The following is a 24541-nucleotide window of genomic DNA, read 5'->3' on the forward strand; positions in this document are numbered from 1 at the left end:
TAATAGTTGGTTGTGATTTTGAGACCAGGGAGAAGTTTGAGAGTAGTAAGGTCACAGTGAAGATCACAAAGTTAATCCTTATAGGTCAGGACTCAAAACCCCAGATGTACATAAGAAGTCAGATAGGCTGTTCAAATGAGGCTTCAGGGACTCCGGAAGGAGCAGTAGAAACTAGTGAGTATGTACCCTTTCTGAGAGGAAACTATTATTCAACTCCAACCAGTCATTCCCTAGGAGGAGGCTTTCTTATTTTTCAAGAACAATTGAGTATCTGAACTGTTGTGTGAAGTATTTGGATTTTTAAAACTAAGCATATCAAGCATATCAAACAATACCTATCTGAAGGCTGATTTTAATCCATGACACTCCAGCAAAATTGGGTAGGAAAAGGGAGTGTTAGCACTTTTCAGTAAGAACAGAGTTATGAAGAATATATTAGGAATGTTGTCACAATGGCTGTTATAACAGGGTTTTTGAATAGAAAAGATCAGAACTATAGGTGCCAGGAAGCCTTTTCTTCCCTTTCATTAATTAGAAGTGCAGTGATATCCAAATAAGTAGTCAGCAAGATTTGGTAACGGATTAAACTGGCCCTTATGTGTTTCTTTAGGGTGCTTTGGCTGGGCCAGGAGAGGTGGTAGCTCTTTAATGCTAGCCTGGTTCTCCCTTTCAGAAAACTGCCCTTTGTCTCATCACCAACCTCTGACTACGCTTCACTTTCAATTACCTAGAAAATTGAACAGTGAAGGTAGGTGGACTGGTTGGATGGTTGTTGATTATTTTTTTAAAGGATCTATTGAATCTAGGGCATAGAATAAAATGCTCTTACCCCTGGCTTTAGAACCAATTCCCAAGTCTGCAAATTGCTGGACTTATAACCTTGGACAAATCATACACCATATAGAATTTGATAAATTCTTTATTCTGGAGCTATTGCATATCTGCCTTCACTTTCTGTTATAAAAAAAAATTACCACACTCTGGCTGGATATCCAACTCCAGGCGTTTGAGCCATCCATTCGAGAAGAATCCTTCCTTGTCAATTCCTAGTTTCTGATGGTGGTCATCTGTCTTTAGAGCTCCTTGGTTTATAGCTGCAATGCTCTCGTCATGCCTCCATTGTCACATGACCCTCTTCTCTGTGTGTTGGTGTGTCTGCACATGGCCATCTTATAGGCCACCAGTCATTGGGTTTGGAATCCTCCCTAATACCGCACAGACTCATCTTCACCTTCTGCAAAAATTATTTCCAAATAAAGTCGACTTCTAAGGTTTCAGGTGAACATGAATTCTGAAGAAGTACTATTCAACTCACCACATGCCTCCTGTTTAACTCTCTTCTTCATTGTATTTACCATATTCATAGTTATATATTGATTTGTTGGCTTACCTTCCTCACATGGAGAGTTCATGAGGGCAAGTTTCTTTTTTTTTTTTTAATTTTGTGTATTTATTTTTATGTGGTTCTAAGGATTGAATCCAGTGCATTACATGTGTGAGGCAAGTGGTCTGCCCTTGAGCCACAGAGGGAGAGTTTCAAGTCTGTTTTATTCATTTTTGTGCTTGGATAATTGTTGGTATCTAGAAGTTAATCAAAAACTATATATTCTTGAATTAAATAATTTATTTTTTCCTCTTAGCTCTTTCTCACTGGTAAAATAATGGGTTGAATTTCTGGTCTCTAAGGTAACTTGCAGTTTTAATAATATGTGATTCTGTCTTTTCTGTGGATGCTCAGTGACCCCAAGTTGGTCTGTGAATCTGACATTTGCATGTAAAAGACCTATTTTTTTTTTAAAAAAAAAGAATGATTATACCACATCTTTTATTTAGGTTCTACTTAAAAAGAGAAAAAAAATAAACAAATGACATTGAACCACTACTTATTTTGCCTTATGTTGAAGAGAAAATTATAAATTAGAAAAACAAATTCAGATATTCTGATTATTTTAAATTCAGTAAACACTCATTCTGGATTATATAGGAAAAAAACACTAAATATTAAGAAAACTGGAGCTGGATTGTAGCTCAGTGACTTGTCTAGCACATGTGAGGCACTGGGCTCAATCCTTACACCACATAAAAAAATAAACAAAATAAAACTATGCTGTACAACTACAAAAAAAATACATATTAAGAAAACTGCACCCCAAATCTAAATGTACTTTAATCAGTTTCTACTTTTATTTTCAGCACAACTGTTGCCCTAAAAGATCTTTTTACTTCAAATAAACAATTTATATATGAATATAACTCATTTCTTTGTTATTTAAGAAGATGTGGAACAATTGTTTCTCATGGAAGTTAATTTATCAGTTTGAATTATTTAACTGACAAACTGGTGGAAATTTGTCATTAGTTTTAACACTTTTAACAGTTCAGTGTTGCTGAAGCATCCTCTTTGGAATTGTTAAATTCTGCCAAGAAAAAGGAGTCCACCTAATTCTACCAGTAAGACATGGGCACACCTATTGATTAAAACATGATTTTGTATGCATTAAATTGTAGAATGTTTATTTTTAAAATGAAATTCCAAAATTCTAGTCCCTGTTTAAATGCTGAGGCTAAAAAGCAAAATAGTACAAGTTACTTCCAGGCTAATGAACTAGATTTCTTCCTATTCCAAAGACAATTTTTCTTTTTTCTCTGTTTTCCTCACCCCCATGTATCACAAACTGATCATTCCAATAAGGAGGGAGGAAAATTGGCACTGGGAAGAGGCTGGCCAGGATCTGGGTGTCAGCCACACCCATATCTACTTCTCACCTTTCCAATCCAGAGGGCTGTGGTCAAAGTCAGGGCTTCAGAACTAGCAGGGACTCTGTATCTAAGGATACATCATTCAGTAAACTTGACAAACACTGAAGCATGGGTGAGGGTCCTCAGTAGGAGAGTTTTGGCCAACCCATGACTTGCTTTCCACACAACAGATACTAGGCCTGCAGCCAAAAGATAAAATTAAACCCCACCTAGGGAGGGTGTTGGACAAGAAGTAGATAGCAACTGATCCTTTAATGCTTCATCCCCCACATATTTAACTGAGCACCTACTCTGATAAACATTTTAAATGCTTAGCAAACAAAACAAGACCCATCACTGTCAGAGCATTTTAGAACAATGTTAGTGCAACTGTACAGACACGGCTAGGGTCTGATGGCTAGAACAAATATCAAAATTTCAGATTGTGATGAAAGCCACAGAGGAAAATAGTAGACTGATAAAATGAAAGTAATTTTAATAGTGTGGTCAGGGTGGTCTCTCATAGGAGATGATATTTGAGCTAAGACATGTAGTATGGAAAAGAGCCAGCCAGAAGGAGTATATTCCTGTGCAAAGGACCTAATACAAGGAATGGTTTGATTGTTCAAGGAAGTAAAAGGGGCTGAGGTGCTGTAGCAGAGTGAATAAATGGGCAAAGTAACATGGATGTTGAGGTTACAGAGTACACAAACGCAAAGATCACGAGAGCATTGGAAGTCCATGGTAAAGGTTTTTGATTACATTTTAAGAATGACATTAGCAGAGATGGAGATCAGAGCTGTGGTAGAAAAGAAGATAGTGAATTGAGATTTGGATAGCAATCATTTTGCAGTTTCTGTGTGATTATATTTATTGAGTAAATTATTTTAAATGTTTGTTTCTCAGAAGAATTGATGCTAAAGCCCAGATTTATGAGGTATCAGAGTGCTATTGAAGGTTGGAAAGGGGATATAAAATAAGCCTGGGAGGAGGCCCCTCAGATTTTAAGAGAAATTGGAGAAAAAGAAGACAGGTCCCAAATTAGGATGAAGAAGGTCACAAGTACAAGTACTCTGCCCCAGTTTATGTTCTTGTCAAACAAAGGTATATTTATCCTGAAGGCACCAAGGACAATGTTCCAGGGTGAATGAGATCTCCCATCTCCCATCTTCCTGTGTCATCAATCATTGATGTTATTTTATAGCATAATAAAATTAATATGTAGTTGAATTTAAATAAATATGATGATGTGGAGCAACATGTAAAATTCATATAAATTTTAAAAGATTCAGTATCTCTCTCTCTCTCTCTCTCTCTCTCTCTCTCTCTCTCTCTCACACACACACACACACACACACACACACACACAAAAGATGTCCTTGGCGAGGACACAGAGGACACAGCCTCAGACATCCCAGGAAGAATCAGAGACTCAGATTCTTTTCCCAAATTGCTGCTGGGGTAGAAATGTCTGAGATGTACTAACTGTGTTACAATTTATTCTCTACAACCACCCTACAAGGTAGATATAATTAGTTTGATTTTAAAATCTATGGATACTTAAGTTCAGAAGTTAAGTAATTTCACTGATGTCATTTATTAATTACTGGTGATAGTACAATTTTCATACAGGACTTTTTGGTTCTGAAGCTGCAATCTTTATGGTCTAGAAGAAGATGAGCTATGTGCAAGCAAATATGAAAAAGAAAACATGCTACACAGTGAAAAAATAAATGAAAGTAGGTTGAAGACTGAAAAGTAAGCTTTGCTTTTGGCCTTAGAGCCTGGATTAATATTGAAAAATTAATGTGAACCACAATCATATGCAACTGTTCTCTAAGCAGAATGACTAAAATTAAGAAAGACAGTAGAGATAATATTAAGCATTTTTAGTGGGAACATCTGATAAATATATGCTACCTTGCGACCCATTCATTTCATTCCTACAAATAGACACAAGTATCCCATATAAGACAAGTACATGAAATATTTATAGCAACTTCATTGGTGGTAGTCCCAAATTATAAACAACCCAAATGTCCATCAGAAGTAGAATAGATACATTGTGTATATTCATTCAACAGAATATACATGACCATGAAAAATAGTGACCTATGTATACGTGCAAAATGAATGAATCTCACAGATATTTGTTAAGAAAAATAAACTATACATGAAATAGTACATATTATATGTCTGAAGTTCAAGAAGAAGCAAAACTATTTGATGTTCATGCACATATTCATGGTGATATTTCAGGCTGTAGGTGTTGAGTGGGAAGGGACATGAGTGAACTTTGTAAGGAATTGGAAGTGATCTATATCTTGATATTGATAGTGGCAACACGGGTCTATACATTTTAAATTTTTTACCGATAATCTGCAATTAGTGTACCCTACTGCATATTTGGTATACTTTAATTTAACAAATTAAAAATTAATTCTTTTCTTAAATATCATGCAAAAATGGTTTGGTGAGAATAAAAGGATAATAAACAAAAGAGAAAATGTAACTTAAAAATGAAAGAATCAGACCAACAGGTCCCATGCCTGTATCATAGGAGATCAGAAAGTCGGAAAAGAAAAATATAAAAGGGGGGAAATTGTCAGAGAAACAATACTCTAAATTTTACTGGAATTGAAGAATGTCTCATAAAAGCTCTTCAAATGCTTAGCAAATGAAACAAGGCTCATTATTATCAGGGCATTTTAGAACACTGTGAATACAAAGACAACCTAAGAGTTTTCTTCAGAATTGGTTTCAGAGTTCTTAACATCACTACTGACTCCAGAATTCTAACCATGCTGTTTTTATATCAGAATTTTTCCCCCAGCTAACCTGTCACTCACTTGAGAGGAAAAGTAAAATATTTTTAGTCATGCAAGTCCTCCAATAATTACCTTCATGTACCATATCTCAGAAAATTAAAAAAAAAGAGAGAGAGAGAGAGATATGTGCTTCACTAAAAGAAGGGGAATGATGAGGAGGATACAGAATCCAGGAAACATGTGGATGTGGATAGCAAAGGGGAGACACAAAGGAAATCCTTAAGGGACCTAAAGAGAAATTCCAGATGACAGCTGCAGAGCAACCAGTCTGTTATAAAACTAAATAGTCTTAAAAACCATGTATGTGTATTTCTTTTAATGAACATAAAAGTTAAATTTAAATTGATGGAAAATTAATAAGAAGCATTATAGACGTATATATTGGAGGTAATGAATATAAGAGCAGAGTCTCAGAATAGGAATCTAGAAAAAGAGTGTGATCATGAGCACAGGAGGTAAAAAGCAGGGGACTTTCATTTTCTTGTTCAGGGAAATTCTCTAGGTGCTTTCTGCATTACAGGGTGTACATGATGGCTAGTTTTGATTAGATTCTGACACAGGTATTCTGAGATGCTTTCAAATAATTAGCCAGAAGGAAGCAAAAATTAGATCAACAACTAAATCCATAAATAGTAGAATTTTAGAATGTGATGTAAGGTACATTACCTTTCATCTAGACCAGTCCTCTCCTTTCAAGGTGGATCATATTATATTGACTATTTGGAAATGACTCAATGTGGTACACGGTGTTCTGATGTGGAGTTTCTTTGACAAAGGAGGGATATCTTTGCTTCAGTTTCATTAATCATTTCCAGAATTACATATTGTTACACATGAAATTGGCACAATGACAATTGAATATTTCTGAATGTAGGAAAACTGGCAATATATCCATTAAAGTATTGCAACCATTGTATTGAAAAACGGGAATGAATAGACTAAAACTTTTGTGCTTCATTTGAAACCATGTTTATCTCCTAGTGAGATAAACATTTTGATAAATTCATTCTCAAAATGAATTTCTTATGCCTGCCTTTATGATAAATTAGTGTGTGTGTATGTGTGTGTAGTAGTCCAGATGAGGGATAACCGTGGAAAGGGGAGAGGGACTGATATATTCAACAGGTATTTAAAAAGTGTAGCAAGTATATAAAAAGAATAGATTTGAGAAATAATTGCAAAGGATGATGAAATAAAGGTGCCTGGGTCAAGGGCTTGAATAACCTGAGCCACTGAGTGATACACAGAACATGTTGATGCCAGCACACTGGATGGTTTAGAGCTTTGGAGGGGATGGTTATGTTTGAGTATTTATCTCCAATTATTTCACATAATTATAAATAATCAATTTATAAACAATGTTCTACTACCTATGTCTTGCTTTCTTCCTAGGGATGATGTGGTTAATTGAAAATAATTAATGCTAAGTATTTTACTTTACTTACATTAATAGTGATAGGCCTCAGTCTTTCTTTATATTAATTCTAACTTTGCAGAACAAGCAATAATTATTTTATAAATAACAACAATTTTTTAAAAAGCTATAGCAGAGAGGGAATCTGGTGTGTGACCCTTGCTTGATATGGCATTCACTTATCTTTGTATCTAGATGGTCCACTCTTCCTAAGTAGAAAACTTCTTTTTTTTTTCCTGTTCCTTATGTCTTTTACAGAGTACTCCTAATGGATAGTCTCTGCCTTTCAAGTAAGAATTAGTTTAATTATATTGTAGAGAGGTAATAAGTTTTCCAACGCTAAAGAGGGGACAAGTCAGAATTATGGATTATTTTGAAAGTGACTTGAAGTTTTGAAGATACCTGTGTTTCTTGCTTTACTAGTAAAAGAATGAATAAGATTCCCATAATTATTGTTGATCCTTGAAAATACAAAGCATGATTTTAATTATTTCTTTGCAATTTATGTTAGATTTTCATCTAACAACCATTTAAGATAAAAACTTAAAAAGAGAAAGGTTTTATTTAAGCTCATAATTTTGGAGGTTTCAATTTGTAGACAATTGGCTCTATTGTTTTGGGTCTGTGGTGGCACATCATTGTTGGAAACACATGGTAGAGCAACACTACTCACTCATGGCTGAAAGGAGAAAGAAAGCAACAGGAAGGGGTGAAGTTCCCACTTGATGTCATGCCCCCAATGACCTAAAGATTTCCCACTAGGTCCCACCTCTTAAAGCTTTCACCTTTTCCCAAGATCCTCACTCTGGGGAGCAAGATTTTAATGCATGGGTCTTTAAGGGACATTTAAGATTCATATTATAGCACTACTTTAAATTTTAAGTTTACTAAACCATCTGATCATTACTAATCTCAAATAGAGCCAATGGAATGAAATTATATTTTATTGTTGTCACTGTTTATTCATAAGAATTAACATTTCCCTTAAGTTAATGTAATTTCTTAGTAGAAGCCAGAGCTATAAATAATTGGCATATAGTTAATAATATATATTTTAAAGTGAATAACTTAATGGTGCTAGCAAAAGAAAAAATCAACAGATTTCCAATTCAAGTTGAAACCATATGCTTGTAAACATTTCCAAATAAATTTATATCTTAAATATAACAAATCTTCATTCAACAGCTATTTATTAAATTCTCACTAATCCAGCCAATGTGCTAAGTATTAGGAATATACCAATAAAAGTGGCTTCTGGCTTATCTGTAGATATATGATATACAGTATAGTCAAAGTACCATTGAACTTCCACAAGTCCCAAGTTTTACTCCAAATAGTGTTTTATGACTTGGGAAAATCAAATTTTCCCCTTGTAAATCTAAACTCAAGTGAGCTCTCCGTGAACATAGTTATAAATGGAGAGTGCTGGAATTTCACTTCAAATGTCTTCCACATAGACTCTGGAGTGGACTTTATATAGCTCTTGACTTGTCTGTATTGATTTGCCTTGTTTTCTTATGCACACTTCTTCATTATTCCCTGTAGACTGCTGAACTGTCCATAGAAAAATTGTTCACTATTTTTTTAAAAGAGAGCCACTTGATTTTCTGTTGAGAATCATTGTGTTACCTATCTTATCACTTAATAATACAGATTTTAGTGTTCATACAAAATAAGTTAGAAAGCAGTTTCATATAATTTTTTCATTTGAGCACAATTGTATTCACCCGTGAGGCTCAACAGTCACCTTTTTACAACTTATTTCCATAATATGGAAACATATTAATAGAAATAATCTTGAAAGTTATGTTACCTATTTCAACTCTGTCTCCACATTTAAAGAATTAATGATAGCCATTACCTGAGTTTCAATCATTTTCTTAAAGCAACATAAAAATAGCAGAGAATAGCAAAAATGTAATTGAATTGGGATCAGATAAGCCCAGCCCAAGCTTTTCATTGGTTAACTGTGAGACCTTTAAGTTTCTGTTTCCTTAGCAATCGAAAAAGGATAATAACCTTATGGGATTAAGAGAATTAAATTCGAGTTAAAGTGAAACAACTGTGGAAACCACAGAAAAGTACCACACTGTTAAGAACCTAATAATGTTGATTACTTCCTTTTCCATTTATTTGAGCCAAAACATTACCCAATATGCACAAAACACTCTATTTTAGGACAATTCTAGAATTCATATGCCCATTTGGACAACTTCAAGAACTGAATTTTCTTGGAGGATGCAGCTCATTGTTAATTCAGTTTCTCTTCTGTTTTTGAACTGAGCTATTCAAATATTGAAGACTCTAGATAATTCATGAATTTCCTGATGTTTCTTCTCCAAGAATAGTAATGCAAAATTAAAACAAAATTGAAACTGATTCAAAATTGAGAAACTCGTAGGAAGATATGACTTCATTAGTAACATAGAATCCTCTAGTTCTTTAAAATGTGATTGATTGACCTCCAAGTTATTTACCAGTTGGAAAAAAATAGAGCCCTCTGTTGCTCGCCGTTTATTCACCTAACCAATTTCATGTAAACAGTGGCATCTATTTGAACAAATTGCCTGTTAACTTAATGACAGTAAATCACCTAAAGTTTTATACTTATTAATACTTTTAACCTTCACAATAACTCTACAAATGTAATTATTATCTCCATTTGACAGATGAGGAAAGATAGTTCCAGATAAGTCTATAATTTTTCTAAGTTCATACAATTAGTAAGTAATGGAGGGCTGGAGCTATAACTCAGTGGCTGAATGCTTGCCTAGCATGCGTGAGGCACTAAGTTTTGATCCTCAGCACTCAGCCTTCTGAGCCACTTGCATTATAGTCATGTGCCATTTCACCCAGCAATAATTTATATTATTAATATAATTTTAGTCTTATGTATACAATTTAGTAGTGATTTATATATTTCCATAGATCATCTTCAAGTATGTGAATCAGTATATCATTTATGTGAATAATGGTCTACTAGGCTGTTAATTAAAAAGTTGTTTGTGTCATAGAAAATAGCATAATTAGGGTTAATTCAAGGTGCTCTCTTGGTGCTCTGTTTCTACTTTGCTGTGGACAAAATATTTCTGACCCTCAAAATTTATGTGTTGAAGCCTAATCTCTAATATGATGGAATTTGGGTGGGGGGCCATCTGCATAACCAGGGGACCCTCACCAGCCACCTAGTCTGCTGACAATTTGATCTTAAACTTCTAGCTTCTGGAACTCTCAGGAGTAAATGATTGTTGTTTAGGCAGTAAATGATTGTTGTTTAGTTATTGCAGTCCAAACTGACTCTCATTTCTTCCTAATTCCAAAATAAATAAATCAGAAACATAATATCTCCTTGTTTCCAATCTAGAAACAATGCATCCCTTTATTTTTTGTTCCAAAGACCCTATAACTTCTATTGCCTATACATTTTACCTGCCATTCCAAAGCAGAGAGATCTGTATGTTGGGTCTTACATAGATGAACTCAAAATAAAATAACAAAAGCCTGGCTCTAGAATCAGGCATGCAGAAAAATATTTGTTGAGTGAATGAATGAATGATTAAATGGAGGAATGAGAAAATAATTATCAGGGGGAAAGTGCTTTTATACTCAAAAACTTTCTTCCTGTTTTTACAAATCTTTTTGTAGAGCAGTATAATATTTTGTTCTTGTTGTTATTCTTTTTAATGTGCATGACAGTAGCATGTGTTTTGACATATTATACATACATGGAGTATAACTTTTTCTAATTAGGATAGTTTTCTGTACTTTGCAGAGCAATTCTTTTATTTTTTTCATTTTTAATTTATTTTTTATTATTAGTTGTTCAAAACATTACAAAACTCTTGACATATCATATTTCATACATTTGATTCAAGCGGATTATGAATTCTCATTTTTACCCCGTATACATATTGCAGATTCACATCGGTTACACATCCACTTTTTTCATACTGCCATACTAGTGTATGTTGTATTCTGCTGTCTTTCCTATCCTCTACTATCCCCCTTTGCAGAGCAATTCTAACAAAAACAATGGTGCAGTAAAATTAGCCTTTGATATTATATTCTCTGTTCCACTCTACACTGGATACAGTAGTTGGGAATTCTGTTTTGTAGTTTAAAATGTGGGCATACAGAGAAGGGAAATGAAAACTCTCCATAATTAAAGGCAACCAAGCATATACTCCATGTTATGTGTGAATAAAAGGCTTTTTTAGTTATAAGAAACATCTGAAGTCACTCCATTTCCTTTATGTTCCTAGGAAGAGAAGTATAAACTTTGGCATCCACACAGTAAGGTTAGATTCAGCCTACGAGTTAATGAACTACAGTTAGACTTGGGTAGAAATGTATTAGAATTTCCGAGTTTGTCTTAAAATTCACTCAACTATATTTCCTTTCCAGCTCATACCCATGCTTAAATTTAAGGAATTCCATGAAAAGTTGAGTCAAACTATTTTCAATCTACAACTCTGAAGCAAAAATGGCAATTCTTCACTATGTATTTCAAGTAAACTTGTCACATGATTTCAAAGTAACTTTGGCATTCTGGACTGTGTTATTTGTATAAAAGATTGTGGTCATATATTTACTGCCAATATAAAATGGAAAAATTCACATGGTTTTATTCTAAGGCACTTAACAACAAACAACAACAAAATTGCCTATAATCTGAGTTTTCTGAATCATGACCCAGTTCCATCAGTAAATGAGTGGAATACGAAGCTCAGTGTACTCTATGTGAAGAATTTCAATGTCCACTCCAGGCATAGAAACTTTATTTCCACAGAATTCCTAAACTCAGTCATCTGAGAACTAAGAAATAAGACTTTGAGAATCTAAGTTCCACATGTAAACATTTAGTTTAACCTTTGTGATATTTGGATGACCTTGACATGTCAGCTGGCCTTTATGCCTGTTCTTCCTTCAAATGAAAAGATTTTGTGCTCTTCTTAAGAACCTGTATGAACAGGAAGTATGTGGCCTTAGTGACTTTTTAGATATATGAGTACATCATTTTGAGTGGTTCTTTTAAGTATTATCAAGTAGTGAGGAACATAGGCTTTGGAATCAGCACACTTGGCCTGAGTCCTGGCTCTGTTGTATCTTATGTCTGTGACCTTAGCAAATTTATTAACTTGTTTTAAGTCTCAGTTTCCTCCTCTATAAAGCAGAGGCAGTGATCTCTAAATTGCATAGGTTATTGAAGGATAAGATGAAGTAATGTCTATAGGGCATTTAGCACAGCAGCTAGTCCATAATAACTATTCGTTAAATGGTAATTATTATTATTATTACTGATAAAAATAAGTTAGTAATTCTTTGGCTATGTACCAGTTGAAAAAGACTAGTCATTGTTAATGGATGACTCATAATGATCTGTTTCTCAGAGAGAAAAATATGTTTTTAAAGAAAAGAGAAAAAATAAAACTATAATTAAATACTTCTATAAAAATTCTAAAGTGGGGAAAAAGAACTCTTTGGTTTTGTTAAACTTGACTGTTGCATTTTATAAAACAACCTGTAAAAATGTCTTCATCTGTGAGTGGCAGATATCCAAAACACTCTACCAAAGGTGAGCTATGAAGAAAATTGAGGTATATACTGACAACCTGTATTATTTTGTTTTTAATGATAAATGACAACATTTGATTGACTAACATTTTTAGGCCATATGCTAAAACAAATACCTGAACCCAACTGTTCATACACTGATGGAGGGAACATTTTCTATCTCCACCTGTCTTTGGGTCTGAGTAACGGCTATGAAATTACTTATTGGTGTGTGTTTGTATCTTTTAATTGTTGTATGTGGTAAGAAAACAAATGACATGCTAAATGATCTAACTGCTAATATTTAACATTAGCAAATCTGTACCTTATTTTATTTACAGAAACAGAGACAAGAATACACAAAGGACAGAACATGTACAGAATATGCCATTTTAAAACTGTAAATATGTTGATTGATTTTTGTACTGTATTTTCACCATGGTAACATTAAAAAAATATCATAAAAACCTGTTCAGGCGAGTTTATGCCATTTAGTAGTTGCCAAAATCTGCTGCATTACATAAAACACCTCCCCGACACACCTAAGACACTCAGAGGCATATTTACTTTAGCATTCAAAAGTCTTTCCTTTGATTCTATCCATACATTTATGTAACAACCCAAGTACAAAATTTAGGAAGTCAAGATTTGTTCGAAAAGGTAAGTAGGAAGGAAGGAAGGCTGCCACAAAAGTTACGTAATAGATATTACATTCTCTAACATGAAGACCATGGAGGAATAGCTAAGAATATTGAAAGTTTTCTGGCCAATGTGGGAAAATTATGGCTAGCTATGTGAAATTAGTGGAAATAACTATACCATTGAGTAAAATGTTATCAATAATAGCAAAAGTTTAGAACTGGTAGTGACAGAATCTTCCTGACACTTAAATGTTCTCTTAAGGAATAGAATAGAAACACTAATGAAGGAGATACTGGCCTGAGTATGGATTAATATATGTGTTATGTGATCACAGATAATGTGGAGAAGACACCAGAAAGCAAGTATGGCATTATTCCAGTGCTTTGTTTATGGGAACATGTTCCCATCAACCTATTCTGAGCACAGTTAAGCAGAAAAAAATATTGGTTAGGTTTCCATTTCTTCCTTACACATTTGTGCATAGGGAATTAGTGATTATCACTCAGTTCCATTTATGTTTTATGTTTAATATTTTGTGAAAGGTCTTCATATAGTTTTTAATGTTTCTTCAAATAATTGTTTAAAGTTGTAGAGAGAAAATGTTGATAAAAAGTTAAGCAAAAGGGAATCTGTCACTATAACATGTATTAGATTCATAGAAATGTCACTAGGTTGGTGAATACCATGAAAACAGCCAATCTAACATTGTCCAGTGTTTTATTGGCTGATAAATAAAGATCTCCTGGTATTTGACATCCAATTAAAGTTGCTCGCAATTTTCTACTGAAAAGGAATATTGTAGACATACATGATTTACAAGTAGGAAAGAATGTTTAGAAATAATCATTTGTGATTTTTTTGTCTTAAAATATCTTGTTTTTATCATTTGAAGTGATATTAAAATAACTTATTTGTCAGCTAACTGTAGAGAAGGGTATAAAATTTTGTGGTCAAGAGAAGCCAATTGTGGGCTGGGGATATAGCTCACTTAGTACAGTGCTTGCTTTGCAAGCTTGAGGACCTGTGTTCAATCCCCAGCACCACCACAAAAGAAAGAGAGAGAGAAGCCTATTGGTTTTGAAAATGTGAGCTACAAAAAAACTCACAAAGTAATTAATGGAATGTAGATAATTTAGATTTGAAGCTTTCTGCTCAAAACAGAGTATCATGATAGTGATAAATGTTTTAATTAAAGAAAAAATGTAGGATCTGAAACATATTAAATGCATATTAAATTTCTATTTTAAGCCTAAATGGAATACCACATGACTGGATTTATCTTCCAAATCCAAGCAAACCAAAAAATGGAAAAAATTCATGACATTAGATAATAGTCAGTGGAATTAGTTATCTCTGAGGTACAGTAGATGCCTTGTGAGTTTTTCCCAGTCTGTAGCTGTCCCAAGCAGAGCCTGACAGACTCACAGAATTTAGGAGATAAGGTGAATGTCTGGGGAAACTCAGATGGTTCGAATTTGCAGGATTCTGTCCTGCAAAAAAGAGAACTTCACAAAGACAGAACTCTAGAGATCAGCAGTTCAGCTGAGTACTAATGAGGCCATGTGTACAGAAACTTCCCAGGGTTGGGGAATGAGAAGGAGTAGTGCCAGTTGCTTACATAGGGCCAAGACCAGTACATATTCACACCTGTTAGACTGAAAACCTCAGGATGTACACATAATTGGATAGATTACACAGAAATGTCCTCTCAATCATGAGGAATAATTAGCCTTAAACTGATCATTTTAGTCCTGCCTGATAGGTCTTAACCACAAGAATTGAAAAAAATCAAACAGCTTTCAAGTGCATTCCAGAAGAAAGCTCAAAAATGTTTCTAGGAAACAAATATTTAACACCCGAAGAAACAAAATCATAATGTATTTATATTCAATAAAAAATATACAATTTTTGTAGCTGTGTTTATTAAAATGTTGAGACATGGATACTAAAAATGAGGCAAATTAGACTTTTATTAGATGACAATATAGGAGATAAAAAATACATTGGATGAGATTAACAGCAGATGAGAATAATCAAAGTAAGGATTGGTGAACTTCAACACAGCAATAAAAATTATCCATCTTAAAAATCAAGGAGCATAGGTCTGGGGATTTACCCCAGTTGGTAGAGTGCTTGCCTTGCATATGAAAAGTCCTGGGTTCAATTCCCAGCACCACAAACACACACACAAAAAAAAAAAAAAAAAAATCAAGGAGCAGAGAGAATCAAAATAAATCAATAGGACATCAGTGAGTTGTTAGAAAATTTTAATGATTTAATATGTGTGGAACTGAAGTTCCAAAAAGACAAGAAGTTAAAAGAGAGTTAACATGGAAAAAGTATTTGAAGAAACAATGATTTTTAAATTTTCAAATCTGTTTAAGCTGTAAAACCACAGGTCCAAGAAGTTAGATGAAACCCAATGAAAAAACAAGTTAAAAATCAAGACACAGGCTGGGGTGGTGGCTCAGTGGTAGAGTGCTCGCCTAGCATGCATGAGGCACTGGGTTCAATCCTAGGCACCAGATAAAAACAAACTAATGTATCCATCTAAAAAACTAAAGATACATAAATATTTTTAAAAAATCAAGACACATTATGATAAAATTACTCAAATACCAGTGGTAAAAAGAAAAATCTTAAAAGCAACAAAAATAAAAGCAAAAACCATTACATATAGAGGAAGAAAGATAAAAATCATAGCAGATTTCCTGTCAGAAATAATGCAAATGAGACACTGTGGCATCATGTTTAAGTACTGAAAGGAAAGAAAAAAGAAAAAGCTGTCAATCAATATATCTTTCAAATGAAGGTTGAAAAAAAATGTTTTCAAATTTACAATTTAAAAGGAGTTATTACTGCAGACCTGCACTACAAGAAATGTTAAAAAAAAAAGTCAGGCAGAGGAAAAATATATCAGATGGTAATGTGATTCTGCAGAAACAAACAAAAAAATGAAGAGCATCAGAAAAAGATAAATACAAGGATAAATATGCAGGAAATTTTTTATTATCTAAATATATTTTAAAGATAATTAGCTCTGGATGATGACAGTAATACAGTGTGAGGTTTACAATATTTGTAAAAGTAAAAAGTCTGCCAACAATATCACACAGGTAAGATGAAAAGCTATGAAGTGTGCTATTGTCAAGTTCTTATACTATATGTGAAGTGGTGTATTATCAACCAGTGTCCCTTCTAAACAGGTAAGCAAACATTCTTAGGGCAGTCTTAGCAGGTCAAATAGCTAGCCCAGTCATGCAAGTTCAATTTAGCATCCAGAAATCAATTACAATACCACATTAACAAAATAGAGAAATATCTTTGATAATCTCAATAGAGAAATAGCATTTGACAAAATTCCATGTCCATTCCTAGTATAAATTCCCAGCAAAATTGGAATAGAATAGGAATTTTCTTAATCTGATTAAGGATATGTCAAAAAACATTTAACATATGTATATTAGTTTTCCAGAGCTACCAACACAAAATACCAAAGACTGAATAGCTTACATAGCAGAACTGTATTTCCTCACAATGCTGGAGGCTGGAGTCTTGAGTTCACAGGAGCAGTAGGTTGAATGCAGTATGAGACGTCTTCTTGTTTTTTGGATGGTCATCATCATCCTGGGTCTTTACATCGTCTCTCATCTGTGCCTGCACATGACTATGCAGGTCCAAAACATCCTCCTCTTACAAGGACAGTTTATAAGACATTAAGATGGATTTTATCTAAGAAATGGGGGAATTGAGGTATATTGGTAAACCAATCTTCATATTAATAAACTCCTATTCTAAAAATTCAGGGAAGGAAAAGCTTATTTATGGTTAAAAGAAATAGTCCTGTATCATGACAAAATGTGCCTTGAAGGATGAACATGATTTGAATCTAGGAAGATGAGAGAGAAAGTCTAGATAAAAGGAGGAAGAACAAAGGCAAGATTTGGGACATGATGAAACACGTTTGGGAAATAGCAAAAAAAAAAAATGCATGTGGAATAGAAAGTTTGGTGTACAAAAGGCAGATAGGCTTAGTAAGAGAAGGGATGAGGAGCAAATAGGACTGTGTTTCCTGGATGAGCAATCAGAGTAGATCATTCTCAACCCTACATTTCCTCATATTTTATTCCATACTCTGCTGTAACACATCATGCATGTGTCTGGCTTCAGCCTTTGGCACCCTACCATTAGAACAGACAACATTTTGCTTGTTATACATGTTCAGTGGCAAGGAGTCTCCTAGTTTTAAAAATGTGAAGTCTAAGAATCTATCATTGTAAAAACTAAATGGGTTTTGGATAAAATACTAGAAAGTCACTTCAAGAATGAGTTATGGAGAGAAGAGTAACAGTGTCCCTAGTAAAGTAGGGGAGGGGCCAACATATCTTAAGGAGTACAAAGAATTTAGGTCTTTTTACATTTTTTTTTAAATTTTAATTTGTTATATGACAGCAGAATGCATTACAATTCATATTACACATATAGAGCACAATTTTTCATATCTCTGGTTATACACAAAGTAGTCACACCATTTGTGTCTGCATACATGTACTTAGGGTAGTAATGTCCATCTCATTCCACTGTCTTTCCTACCCCCATGCTCCCTTCCTTCCCCTCGTTCCCCTTTGCCTTATTTCGAGTTCATCTAAATTCTCCCATGCGTCCCACCCCCAACCCCATTATGAATCAGCATCCTTCAATCAGAGAAAACATTTGGCAATTGGTTTTTTGGGATTGGCTTACTTCACTTAGCATGATATTCTCCAACTCCATCCATTTACCTGAAAATGCCATGATTTTATCCTCTTTTAATGCTGAATAATATTCCATTGTGTGTATATACCACAGTTTCTTTATCCGTTCACCTACTGAGCAACACCTAGGTTGGATCCAATATCTAGCTATTGTGAATTGTGCTGTTATAAACATTAATGTGGCTGTGTCCTTGTAGTATGCCGTTTTTAAGATCTTTGGGTATAGTGGGATAGCTGGTTCAAATGGTGGTTCCATTGCTAGATTTCCAAGGAATCTCCATACTGTTTTCCATATTGGCTACACCAATTTGCAGTCCCACGAGCAATGTATGAGTGTGCCTTTTTCCCCACATCCTCACCAACAATTATTGTTGTTTGTATTCTTGCTAGCTGTCATTCTGACTGGAATGAGATGAAATCTTAGAGTACTTTTGATTTGCATTTCTCTAATTACTAGAGATGTTAAATATTTTTTTCATATATTGTTGATTGATTGTATATCATCTTCTGAGAAGTGTCAGTTCAGTTCGTTGGCCCACTTATTGATTGGGTTATTTGGTTTTTTGGTGTTAATGATTTTGGGTTCTTTATGTATCCTAGAGATTAGTGCTCTATCTGATGTGCGTGTGGTAAAAATTTGTTCCCAAAATGTAGGCTCTCTACTCACCTCCTTGATTGTTTCTTTTGCTGAGAAGAAGCTTTTTAGTTTGAATCCATCCCATTTATTGATTCTTGATTTTAATTCTTACACTGTAGAAGTCTTATTAAGGAAGTTGGGGCCTAATCCAACATGTTGGAGATTTGGGCCTACTTTTTTTCCTAATAGGTGCAGTGTCTCTCGTTTAATTCCTAGGTCCTTGATCCACTTCAAGTTCAGTTTTGTGCATGGTGAGAGTTAGGAGTTTAATTTCATTTTGTTGCACATGGATTTCCAGTTTTCCCAACACCATTTGTTGAAGAGGCTATCTTTTCTCCAATGTATGTTTTTAGAACCTTTGTCTAATATGAGATAACTGTATTTATGTGGGTTTGTCTCTGTGTCCTCTATTCTGTACCATTGGCCTACAAGTCTATTATGGTGTGAATACTATGCTGTTTTTGTTACTAGTACTCTGTAGTATAGTTTAAGGTCTGGTATAGTGATGCCACCTGCTTCACTCTTCTTGCTAAGGATTGCATTAGCAATTCTTCTGAGTCTCTTATTTTTCTAGATGAATTTCATGACTGCTTTTTCTATTTCTTTGAGAAATGTCTTAGGGATTTTAATTGGAATTGCATTAAATCTGTGTAGTGCTTCTGGTAGTATGGTCATTTTGACAATATTAATTCTGCCTATCTAAGAACAGGGTAGATCCAACTTCTAAGGTCTTCATTAATTTGTTTCTTTAGGGTTCTGTAGTTTTTGTTGTAGAGCTCTTTCACCCCTTTTGTTAATTCCCAAGATTTTTTGTTCTTGTTTTTGTTTTTTGAGGCTATTGAAAATGGAGTAGTTTTGCTTGTTTCCCTTTCAGAGGATTGATCACTGATATACAGACATGCCTTTGATTTATGGGTGTTGATTCTATATCCCATTACTTTGCTGAATTCATTTACTAGTTGTAGAAGTTTTCTGGTAGAATTTTTGGGGTCTTCCAGGTGTAGAATCATATCATTGGCAAATAGTTCTAATTTGAGTTCTTCTTTTTCTATCCATATCCCTTTAATTTCTTTCATCTGTCTAATTGCTATGGCCAGTGTTTCAAGAACTGTGTTAATAGAATTGTTAATAGAAGTGTTCCCATTTTTAGAGGGACTACTTTCAATTTTTCTCCATTTAGAATATGTTGGCCTGGGGCTTAGCATAGATAGCTTTTAATATATGTTAATATATGTTCCTGTTATCCTTAGTTTTTCTAGTGTTTTGAATATGAAGGGATGCTGTATTTTGTTGAATATATTTTCTTCATCTATTGAAATGATTGTATGATTCTTATCTTTAAGTCTGTTCATGTGATGGATTACGTTTATTAATTTTTGTATTTTTAACCAAACTTGCATTCCTAGGATGAACCCCACTTGACCATGGGACACTATCTTTTTGATGTTTTTGTATTCTATTTGCCAGAATTTCATTGAAAATTTTTGCATCTATTTTCATTAGAGATATTGGTCTGAAGTTTTCTTTCTTTGATGTGTCTTTGTTTGGTTTTGGAATCAGAGTGATATTGACCTCATACAATAAGTTTGGAAGTGCTCCCTCTTTTTCCATTTCACAAAATAATTTAAAGTGGTATTAGTTCTTCTTTAAAGGTCTTGTAGAACTCAGCTGTGTATCCATCCGGTCCTCGGCTTTTCTTGGTCGATAGGCTTCTGATGGTGTCTTCTGTTTTATTGCTTGATATTGATCTGTTTAAATTGTGTATATCATCCTGATTCAATTTGGGCAAATCATATGACTCTAGAAATTTGTCTGTGACTTCAATATTTTGTATTTTATTGGAGTACAAAATTTCAAAAGAATTTCTAATTATCTTCTGTATTTCTGTAGTGTCTATTGTGGTATTTCCTTTTCTGTCCCGTATGTTATTAATTTCTCCCTCCTTTTCTTTGTTAGCATTGCTAAGAGTTTGTCAGTTTTATCTATTTTTTTCAAAGAACCAACTTTGTTTTCATATCTTAAAGAGTACAAAGAATTGAATTGTTTGCTTTTTGTTTTTGATGATGGGGGTTGAACCCAGGGATGCTTAACCACTGGGTTACATCCTTAGCGCCCCCCCCCACTCCCTGCCTTTTCTCTCTCTCTCTCTCTCTCTGTCTCTCTCTCTCTCTCTCTCTCTCTCTCTCTGTCTCTCTCTCTCGTATTTTATTTATAGACAGGTTCTTCCTGAGTTGCTTACTGCCTCTCTAAGTTACTGAGGCTGGCTTTGAACTCTCAATCCTTCTGACTCAGTCTCCCAGCTGCTGTTGTTGTACAGTCATGCACCAACATGAGCTGCTGAGAATTTAAGTTTTCTTGAAAAATCAATATTCATTATATTACTGTTTAGATGCAAGCAGAGACAAATATATCTATTCTGTTTTCTCTGATGACTGGCACAGTAGGCCTCTAATTGACAAGAAGTAGAGAATTTTTAAGTCCCTTAAAAAAGTGATTATACATATACTGTTTTGTTTTTTCAGGGGAATTATTCTCATTCTTTTTCTTTGGTTAAAATGTGTATATGTTATGTGGAATTAAAGACAGCATTGTACATTCTATTGACATTTATTCTATATTTTATTGCCAATGTGAATCTCTGATAAGCTTTGGATTAACAAGGATTGAGAAAGAGTGAACTAGAATTTCAGCACTTGGAGATGGGACTCTTCTTGAATTAGCTTTGTAGGTAGCAGCATGGTATTCTAGAAAGAACACTAGTCTTACAATTCAAAACACCAAAATTTGAACTCCAAAAATCTCTGAAACTTTCTTTAATAACTTTTAAAGATATCAATTACAGTTATCAGACCAACTTTAATAATTTATTAAATTGGGATAAAAACATTAATGGCATTATATCATTATATATGAATTACACACATATTCACACACAGTCCCTCCCCCCCCACACACACACACACTTAAGAGGGTATGCAGCAGCATCCACCCAACTAGTACACAGTAGTTTTCTGCCATAATACTCTTCATCTTGCCTGGCATAGTGCTTTATAAACAGCAGGTGCTCAAAACACTTTCTGAATGAATCAATATATAAAGAATATATGAATGAGAACTTTTAAAAAATTCCTTTTTCTCCATTATTGTGTTAAACATGATGCTGTCAGAATTACCTTCTACCTTGTCATCACAATGTGTCTGAAAAAAAGAACAATGTTAAAAATCCATCTATTCTTAGCTTATGTCATCTTAAAGATATGTGAGCTGAATACGCTGGGAGATTTTGTTTTTGATAATGAGGGTTGAAACCAGGGATGCTTTATTTCATTATTTCATTTCAGTTTTAATTTAAATTAAATTAGCTTGGGGTAGGCTTGGCCACATGTAATACGTGATTCTCCAAGAATTCTTACTTCAGAGGATTCAAGATGGCAGACTAGAGGAAGGTTGCATTCCTAGTTGCTCCTTCACTTGATATTCAAGCAGCAGGAGTACTGCTTATCTGCCAGGTGTGTCAAAGAGAGATTTCACTAAAACTCAATACTGGGCAGTCAAGAGTATCTTAGAGACTCAGAAATTTGGGTACATTAAACAAAGAAGAAAGACTACATTGGAGCCAAGGCAATTGCTGCAACAGCAGAAGCAGTAGTAGTGATGATGGGAACAGATAGTAATACAATGGACAGATTTAATATGAAAAAACCTGCAGAAAGCAACCTGCCTTTAGCTGATCCAGAAGCCGCATGTACACTGGTGCTTTAAAAGTGCTCAGTGTTTCCGAACCAGCAATGGAAACCTAAGGCAGGAAGACATCTTGAGGTAGCCATGCTGTATCAGCTGCTCTGGGAACTGGGAAATCTGAAAAAATACAGCTGCACTGTCCTGGAAATCACCTTCCATGTAGCCAGGGTGTACGTAGCAGAATGTGAGCAAAACAGGCAAAGAGAATGTTTTACCCAGGGGATTCAAGTCCTCAGTTCCCCTTTTATAAAAATCTGGTGGCTTATGTGAGCAGCTGAAGTGGGTCAGGAATCTGGACAGGCAGGTGTGAATACACTCAGGGAATAAGCCCAGGAAGCCTGAAAAGGCTGTGTTTATGGGCAGCAGAGGAGGTGAAGAATTGGCTCCCCCACCTGACAAGCAGAATCCTTGGGAGGCTCCCAAGATCCAGACTCCCAGCAAAGATCAGCAACTGCCAGGCCATAGGAATATGTTGATCTAATCTCTCCAGAGTAGAAGCCACCCCAGTAAAGCCCCTGAGGCCTGATTAGACCTAAGCCCCACCTGCTGGAACTCCACTCATAAAACCCTGCAGCAGCCCCACCCTAGTAGTGCATGGATCCGGTCTGTGCAGACAAGCTCTCCAACTGACAGTACTTCCCATCCCATACTACATCATACTGGGGAGAAGAGAAGCTGAGATTTATTTGAACCAGCTTCAGTCTTAGGCTACTTTAACTGGCAACTTAGTGAGAAACACAAAGAAGACAGGGATTTGTGATGCCTGGCCCTTGCTCTTGCTGTCAGAACATTGCCCAAGAAGAAATGGAAAGAAAGACAGTCAGGCAAAGTCAGTGTCTATCTATTCCCATTGACTATTTTGACCACTGCAGTAGAAATGATTCCTTAATTTTTTTATTAATAATCTTTCTAATTTTCTCTTTCTTTCTTTCTTTCTTTCTTTCTTTCTTTCTTTCTTTCTTTCTTTCTTTCTTTCTTTTGTTTTGCTGTGCTGATTGGTTCATGACCACATATACATATACATATGAGTTTCTTTTTTCCTCATTTTTAGCATTTTTAAAATATAGTTATTTTTCCTTGCCTTATCTTTTGAGGGTGAGGGATTTTGACTAGTATAATTTGGTTTTGTTTTATATTTTTTTATTTGTTTGTTTCTTGTTCCCTGTTTTCTTCTACTAACAGCCAAATTCTATTATTCTTTCTTTCATCCTCCCTTTACTTTGTTATTTCTACTTTTTCCCCCTTCCTTTTAATAATTACATGCTACATCTCGTCTGTATTCTCTCTGTTCACTTTTTGAAATTATTTTCTACTATCATTTTCTTTTAATTAACTGTATTCTTACCATCTTTTAGCACTCATTGATGTATGTAACTCCTTCCCCTACCATTAATGCTGTTGCAGTTATTACTGCTGTGGACAACATAGTTGAAAACTGTTGCTTTCTTGAATGCCATATATAGTTCATGGTTACTTATTGTTGTTGCAAATGGCAATTGCTGACCCTAGCATTTCTGGGTTTTGTGGCGATTAACATTGTAGATGTCATAATAGGAACTAAGTATTTAATTTTATATTCTATATTTTTTGCTTTGGTTGTTGCTATTCTTTGTTTCACTCATTCTGTGAGGTGCTGGGAAGCTACAAGAACACTACAATTTCACAGGGTAGAAACCCTGCTACTGAACTAAACCTCAACCAAAGGACAGCACACCTTGCTCCACACACAAATTAATGACTCAACCTTCAGTTGTACTTTAATACAAATAATAGAAGAGATTAAAAACCCAAGCTAATGACCAGGCTCCAAATGGAAACAGCTAGGGCTGGCTCCCAGGTCCCACCTATGGACATCCATTGCTACAGCAAAAACAAAGAGAAATAAAGGCTGTGTTCATCACACCTAAGAGGGGATCTCAATCCAGATTATTCTAGGACACTTTGGGAATTGAAGACTGTGCCCTACAAAAGTCCACACTTGACAGTGGAAGAGAAATCCTTTCCAAACAGAAATCCAGACAGGAATCTTGGAAATTAAAGACAAAATAAATCAAATAAAATATTCAGTTAAAAGTCTCTCTAATAGAGTAGACCATGCTGAAGACAGACTCTCAGACCTGGAATACAAAGTGGCTAGCGTTAAACATTCAGACAGTATTAAAAAAAAAAAAGTCACCATTATAAGAATATACAAGATTTCTGGGGCAACATAAAGAGACCAAATTTAAGAATC

General features: G+C 34.7%; 1 protein-coding gene and 1 long non-coding RNA gene across 9 annotated transcripts in view; one reads left to right on the forward strand and one right to left on the reverse strand.

Annotated features, from left to right (window-relative positions):
* The window catches only part of Adgrv1 (adhesion G protein-coupled receptor V1), a 545344-nt gene that overhangs the window by 331160 nt on the left and 189643 nt on the right, over positions 1-24541 (forward strand). The gene's annotated exons all lie outside the window — the stretch shown is intronic.
* On the reverse strand, positions 15427-17076 carry LOC144366375 (uncharacterized). The gene is made up of 2 exons (XR_013425456.1): positions 16690-17076; positions 15427-16110 (listed from the first exon to the last, which is right to left on the reverse strand). It is a non-coding gene; the product is annotated as an uncharacterized LOC144366375 (long non-coding RNA).

Source organism: Ictidomys tridecemlineatus, chromosome 1 (genome assembly GCF_052094955.1).
Source record: "Ictidomys tridecemlineatus isolate mIctTri1 chromosome 1, mIctTri1.hap1, whole genome shotgun sequence".
In the NCBI taxonomy this organism is placed as follows: domain Eukaryota; kingdom Metazoa; phylum Chordata; class Mammalia; order Rodentia; family Sciuridae; genus Ictidomys; species Ictidomys tridecemlineatus.